Here is a 7,257-nt window from a genome sequence, read left to right on the forward strand (position 1 = left end):
CGGGAGAGGGAGAGGGGACTCCATCAGCATTTTCCTGTTAGCTCCCAGTCCCCTCCGGGCCAGGACTCTCCTTCCCCTCAGCCCCTCTGCAGGAGATGCTAGAGGATAGGAGCTAGAGCCAGACCCTTAATTTCCTCTGCCCCCAAGGAAGCCTGGAGCACAGGGCTGTGGACAGGGCCCTCCATGAGGACTTGCTTCCCCAGCTGCTCCAGGATGACAGGGAGGCATGAACCTGGAGCACAGTCCCCTTAAAAGCCCAGAGTCACCACTTAACTAGGACAAGAAGAACTTGACTCAAGCCAGGCTCACTCTCTGCTCTGACTCTGCCTCCCCAAGAGGAACACTCCTAACCCACAGCCCCTGCAGCAGCAGATCCTACAGCCCGTCAGAGCCAGATCACCTACGCCTGGAGTCAGGAAGCTGGCGTCAGAGGTCACTTACGTCAAACTCAGGGAGGGTGATGGTGAATCTGAGCAGGGCCGTGCTGCTCTTAACGGCCCTGGCTCTCTCTCGCGGCACCCTGGACACGATCCAGTAGTTAATGTGCTGTGGGGAAAGGAGGCATTGCACTGACTGCCCTGACCAAGGATGCCCACTGGGGGCCCGGCTAGGAGGACAGACTGGAAAATGGATCTAAGAGTGAAGGTAAAATTGCCCCCACCCCTCTCATCGGGCTCACCTCCAAGATGTACTGGAGCCTGTCGGTGTCTGGGGACTCTGCCAGCAGGTTCCCCAGCATGGCGTCCAGGAGGTCTGGCAAGACCCTAGGCAGATCCTGAAAGCAAGGGAGAGCCATGGGTCAGAGTCAGGGAAACTGGGGCTAAACTTGCCACAGGATGGGAAGTGGGGTCTCTGGGAAGCACTGGTGAGACCCCCAAACACATATCCTGGCCTCTCTCCTTCACATCCCACTGCAGGCAATTAGCAAGGACTCATGGCAGGATGACAGCTGGCTCTTCAATCCATGACTTTAGCATGATCTACCTGCACTTGGGCGGTGTCCTTCTCCATACCCAGGGTGAAGACGGCGTGCAGGGCAGCTCGGAGGAGGTGGGTCTCCAGCTCTGGCTCCAGGGCAGGTGTCATGGTGCTGGCAAGAGAGAGGAGCCGGTATTAGACTGTGCAGTACGGGGATGGGACTGGCACCAACACGCAGGTGAAACTGCAGGGAAATAGGCACAGGCTGGCAAGAAGGGAAACTGAGGCACCGAGCCAGGGAATGACAAGGCCAAGGTTTCTCACACAGACAGTGGCAGGGCAGGAATAGCCCCTGTTCCCTGCACCCTGCTGCCCCTCCTGTATCTGATCCTGGGTGTGAGCCTCTCCCCAAAGCCGTTGCAATGTTACTGGAGTGAAAAGAACAGCCCAGCCAGGAGAGAGTGAACCTTCCCCGCACCTCTGCCAGAGGAGCCACCCTTGGGCGGTGACCTGGGAGTGGGAGGGGCAGTGACTCCCAGCCCTGGGCCTGAGCAGCACTGGGGTTAGGGGAACCGGACCGGAGGGTCTCGGTACCTGAGGTTGCCCACAGCAATCAGGGAGTTGGCGAGGACGGCGCCGGGTGCAGAGTTATCAGGCAGCTCCTCAATGAGCTCCTGTGAGACCCAAAGGAGACAAAGGAGCGTGTGAGATTCGGGCCTCACTGACACTTCCCAGTGAGGAGATTACACAGCCAGGGCCCCACACAACCAGCAGGATCCCCCCACCTGCCCCCCGCTCCTCCGATTCCTGCCCAATAGTGACCACTCTCCGAATTTCTCCCGTCTCTTCTCCCCAGTCTTCAGCCCCAGCAATCCATGCCCTCAGCTGCCCCTCCAGCACCAGCCATCCCCCATCCATTGGCCTGGGGAAACCCCTGCCCCTCCCATGTCTCTGTCCTCCCTCTGGGCACTGTGTCTCGCTCACCACAATCCTCTCCGCCACAGCCGCCTTGCAGCAGTGCGGCTCCAGTGTGTCCTGCCCTCTCTGCTGTGCAGCGAGACGCGGGGTGGATGGCGTGCAGGAACACGAGCTGCTGGGCCTCCTCCTGCACCCACCAGGAGTGGGGTTAGGGGAGAGAGAGCCAGTTAGCCAGGGACCTCCCTGCCCCCACACAGCAGCTGCAGGACTCAGGCCTGAATGGGGGATAGTGGGGACCCGCCCATTGTCCAAATCACCCACCACTCCACCACAGGCAGGGTCAGGAACTGGGACAGTGCCTGTGGGGGGAGGAGACCCGGCTGGTGTGTGACAGACATCCTCACCTCTGGGGTCCCAGATCATGGAGGAGAAAGGTCCCCATTAGGGCTGGTGGATCATCAGGGACAAGACCCTCTGCAGGGGGTCAGGTGCTGGGAAGGGGCAGGACAGTCTCGGTTCCAGCACAGCTGGGGAACGTTCGTACCTTTTCTCCATCTTGGAGCTGCTCTCGGCTGTTATTGAGAGCAGCCTCCTCTGTGGCCACGTCCACCCATTCCTCCCCCTCGTCCCCTGAGTCCCTGGCGGTCCCTGCACCAGGGAGAGAAGGGGACAGGGTGATGCCTCCTGCCACTCGGGGGAAGGACAGGGGCACGCTGTGGCAATGTGTCCCCTTCCCACCTCCGGGACCCAGGGCAGATTGGACCCCACCCTCCCCCGTCTCAGTGATGCTTTCAGCCCCCAACTCCTTCAGGAGCCAATAGCAAAGAGACCCCCCCACGCTGTCCTGGACTCCCTGGGAGGTGCCTCCCCCCAACTGGAGCACCGAGGACCAAAGTGGCAGCATCTAGTGTCAGTGGGGTTCATGTGGCTCAGGCCAGACCCCTGGGCTGGGGATCCGCCCCCATAGCACTGATCGAGGGCCTGGGCCCAGGGTGTTCACAGCCCCGCCCTCACCTCTCCCTGAGCCCAGCCTGACTCCTCACCTGGAACAAAGCTGCAGCGCCCATCGTCCTCGCTGCTGTCCGAGTCCCAGGCACTGCTGCTGTCCCATGGGGAGCGGGCCGAGCTGCTGGTGGTGGGACAGGGATCCTCCACCTCCTGCCCTGGGGAGGCTGGAAGGTCCTCACTGACCGGGCCGGGCGATGCCTCCTGCTGGGAATCAGGGCTGGGCTCCTGGGGCTGCTGCTGCCCACACAACATGTCCCAGAGTCATTCTGCCCGGCTCCCCTCCTGCGCTGGGTCCTGCCTGCCCAGCCGCAGCCTGGCCCAGCTCCATTTCGACCTGGCCTCTCCCACCTCGGCGCCTGCGCTGGGAGCGGGTTTTCTCCGCCAGAAGACTGGGCACTTCCACCTCCTGGCCTGGCCGGGAGCTCCTTCCCCGCCAGTGGGGACGGAGGGGCCGCTCTGCTCCCGGGGAAGATGGCAGCTGCTTCCCTCAGGCTCTGGGGCCACCTGCAGAGCCTTCTTCCTGAACATCCTCAGGAGCCTGGCCACCCTGGAACCGAGCGGGAAGCGGGCGTGAGTCTGGGGTCAAGGCAACCTCTCACTAACCAGCCTGTTTGGTCCCTCCCCATCCCTGCCCCAGCCAGAGCAGCTCCTCCTCCCCCCACAGGGGTGCACGTAATGCAATCTACATGCACTGGCAGGAGTTCATTGCATGATCTGCTCCCAGCGTTCCCCCTCGTCACCTCTGGGGCTGCAATGCCCGGGGAGTCTCCTCCTTTTCCATCACTGGGCTCAGTCACTTTGGACAAGCAGCTCCCTCCTGCCGTCCCAGGCCACACTCCCCCCCAGGCTAGAGAAGGAACAGAACCCAGGAGTCTCGACTTCTCCTGGGAAACCATTCCCCAGGTCAAAGTCCCGAGGCAGAGCAAGGCCAGGACCCCTGCCTTTCCCATTGATTTCCATGCTCAGCAGCTCACAGGGTCTGGCCCAGCTCAGAGACGCTCAGCCTGGGGAACGGTCTCCCACAAGGGAAGCGTTGGGAGCCCCATTCCTGGGACCTTTCCAAACACACTGGAGACGGCTCTGGAGAAGCCCCTCCCCGGTCTGAGAGCGAGGGGCTCCTGGGGGCGGTTTGCAAATCCAATCTCCTTTGGGAGAGATTCTTTCCCCCTCTTTCTGCCTCTCCCCAGACAGACAGGGGACGCCAACGGGGAACCCTAATGCCACTCACTTGATCTGGTGATGGAGCGATGGATGGAGGATGTTCAGTATCGTCCCTCGCCCTCCTCCTCACTCCCCAAAGCCAAGGCAGGCTGGAGAGGGTGGTGGTGATCTGAGGAGTTACCCTGCCCAGCCAGCAGGCAGGGGGATAGCACTGGGCGATCGACTGGCTGTGAAAACAAGAGTCTATCTTATTGCCAAGGGACAGAGAAACTCAGCCAGCAGCAGGGGGTGCAGAACACTGGCCTAATGCGGGGGTGACAGCACCTCCGGGATCCTGACATCCTGGCACTTTACACACCTTCCTGGAGCCTCCCAACCCCCCTGGTCTGTAGGGGCTGCTACCCCAACCCTACTGATGGGAAACAGGCCTGGGGTGGGGAAGCTACTGGCTCAGGGTCACACCAAGTGTCAGAGCCAGGGATGGGACCCAGCAGTCCTTATTTCCAGGCCCCTTCACTAACCACTGCTGCACACTCCCTCCCATAGCTGGCAATTACAACCAGGCCTTCATGTCCGGTCCCCCTGCTTTGAGAGGGAGTGTGCTCCGCTGGAGTGACTGGAGCAGGGAACTGGGAGTCAGGACTCCTGGGTTCCATTGCTGGTTTCCTATTGACCTGTGGGACTTTGGGTAAGTTGCTCCCCGCTCTAGGCTCTGTCCCCAGCAGTCAAATGAGGATTTCATACTTTCCCACTATTGGAAAGTGCTGGGAGAATCCCCCAGCAAAAGCTGCTCTGACAGTGCTAAGCAGCATCTGACCATTAGAGGTTAGAGCGCACTGCCCAGGAGGAGGAGTGTTTGGTTCTGGGCTGTTGGAGTACGGGCTTTCAACCATCTGTGCACACATATTATACTAATTGCATCTAGACCACATCTCCCTAGTTTGCTTGTGAGAATGTCCTTATTAACACCAAGATGGATCATATCTACTGTTTACCCACCTCCACTAGGCCCGTAACCCTGCCAAAGAAGGAGCTAGGATTGGTTTGGAATGATTTGTTCTTGACAAGTCCATGCTCACTAGTCCTAAGAACCAAATTGTCCTGTAGGTGCTGACAAACTGATTGTTTAATAAGGAGTTCCGGTATCTTTCCAGGTATGTTAATGGATGGGAAGACGTTCTTTTTCAGGGATCTCTGACGAGAACTGGGGCACAGCACTTAGTTTGTTGAGGCCATAAAATGGAGACAGGCACCTCTTCTCTTCTCCCAGCACCCCAGATACCTAAAAGGGTGGGACTCACATCCCTCAATGGGCTTTAAAAAAGACAATGGTTACAATGTGGCCCCAACCATTTCTGGTTTCTGCAGACTAGATGTTTTAGCAAAGTTTAGAATTCCTTGGTGCTCAACACCATGAAACTCCCATTTCTCCTTTACAAAGGGCTTTAACGCCCCTTATCTCACCCAGGCTCTCGACTGCCCAAAGTTGGAGAATTGTCCCTGTTCCCATTGCAGAGCACTCCCCACGACACACACACAGAGTCCTCCTTAGGGTGACCAGATGTCCCGATTTTATAGGGACAGTCCCGATTTTTGGGTCTTTTTCTTATATAGACTCCTATTACCCCCCACCCCCCGTCCCGATTTTTCACGCTTGCTGTCTGGTCACCCTAGTCCTCCTGGTGGTGGGAGGGGAACAGAGGAAAGGACAAAAGAAGTAAGAGATAAAGAGAAAGGAGGGAGGGATGGAGGAAAAGGTAAAACAAAAAGGACAAACCCTAATGTCCCCAGTGATTCTAAGGAACAAAATCCCAGGTGGGGAATAAAATTCGGCCACCTTAAGCTAGTGTTTTCCATGCCTAGAATTCAGCTGGTGCCAGATGCATCAGACTGAACAGGTTCCAAACCTCTCGGAGGCTCTTACCTTCTAAACAGGGACGTCTGTTTTCTAGTAAAATCGGGAAAAAGAAAGGAGAAAACTCAAAAGAGGTTCCTCCTGGCGCTCATGTACGTGACCCCTAATACTCTCTCAGTCCTCAAAGAGAGACCTCGAGAAGGAGACTTGCTGAAGGAAAGCTACAGGGGACTCTGAGGTTTCCCTGGCCCTGCGCCCCTGTCCTGCCTGGCTGATGTCAGCATCCCTCTGTGAGGTCACCACCTCCCCTGCACCTTTGGCCAATAGGCTGAAGTCCTGCAAAAGTGATGTCACTCCCACACCCACCCCTCCCCTGCAGTGCTAATGTTCTGCTGCAGGCCAGACCCTTTGGAGGTTTGAGCTACTCCCTGTGGATCACCCCGCTCAATGAGTGTTCATTCTAGGAAGCAAGCCGGATAGACAGTAAAACATCAGAGGCTGCTCCCAATGCTACACTCGGTTTCTCAGAAATGAGTAGACTTTATGGCCGGAAGAGACAGTTAGAGCATCTAATCTGACCCCCTGCATATCACAGGCCTCATGTCTACCACAATAGCTACTTTTGGGGTAAACACATTCCAGAAAGGCATCTAGTCTTTATTAAATGACATCAAGAGACAGAGAATCCACCACTTTCCTTGGTAGTTTCTTCCTGTGGTCAGTCATCCTCGCTGTTGAATATTTGTGCCTTATTTGTCATAGGAATTTGTCTCTTTTCACCTTCCAGCCATTCCCAAACCTCAGCCAGCATTTGTAGCTGACAAATCTCACGAATTGTCACAGATTGCGGTGTTACTAGAGGAGGTTTTGGAATTAACTGATAAGTCACTGGGACCAGATGGCATTCACCCAAGAGTTCTGAAAGAACTCAGATGTGAAATTGCGGAACTACTAATTATGGTTTGTAACCTGTCCTTTAAATCAGCTTCTGTATCCATGACTGGAAGATAGCTAATGTAACGCCAATATTTTAAAAGGGCACTATTGGTGATCCCGGCAATTACAGACCAGTAAGTCTAATGTCAGTACCGGGCAAATTAGTTGAAACAATTGTAAAGAATAAAATTGTCAGACACATAGAAGAACATAAATTGTTGGGCAAAAGTCAACATAGTTTAGGTAAAGGGAAATCATGTCTTACTAATCTATTAGAGTTCTTTGAAGGGGTCAACAAACATGTGGACAAGGGGGATCCAGTGGACATAGTGTACTTAGATTTCCAGAAAGCCTTTGACAAGGTCCCTCACCAAAGGGTCTTATGTAAATTAAGTTGTCATGGGATAAGAGGGAAGATCCTTTCATGGATTGAGAACTGGTTAAAAGACAGGGAACAAAGG

General features: G+C 56.0%; 1 long non-coding RNA gene across 1 annotated transcript; it reads right to left on the reverse strand.

Moving 5' to 3' along the window:
- Positions 1–679: 679 nt before the first annotated feature.
- Positions 680–1,636, reverse strand: LOC135980044 (uncharacterized). Its single transcript, XR_010597271.1, has 3 exons — positions 1,513–1,636; positions 985–1,090; positions 680–775 (listed from the first exon to the last, which is right to left on the reverse strand). It is a non-coding gene; the product is annotated as an uncharacterized LOC135980044 (long non-coding RNA).
- Positions 1,637–7,257: the final 5,621 nt, after the last annotated feature.

This window comes from Chrysemys picta, unplaced genomic scaffold (assembly GCF_011386835.1).
Source record: "Chrysemys picta bellii isolate R12L10 unplaced genomic scaffold, ASM1138683v2 scaf1658, whole genome shotgun sequence".
Classification (NCBI taxonomy): domain Eukaryota; kingdom Metazoa; phylum Chordata; order Testudines; family Emydidae; genus Chrysemys; species Chrysemys picta.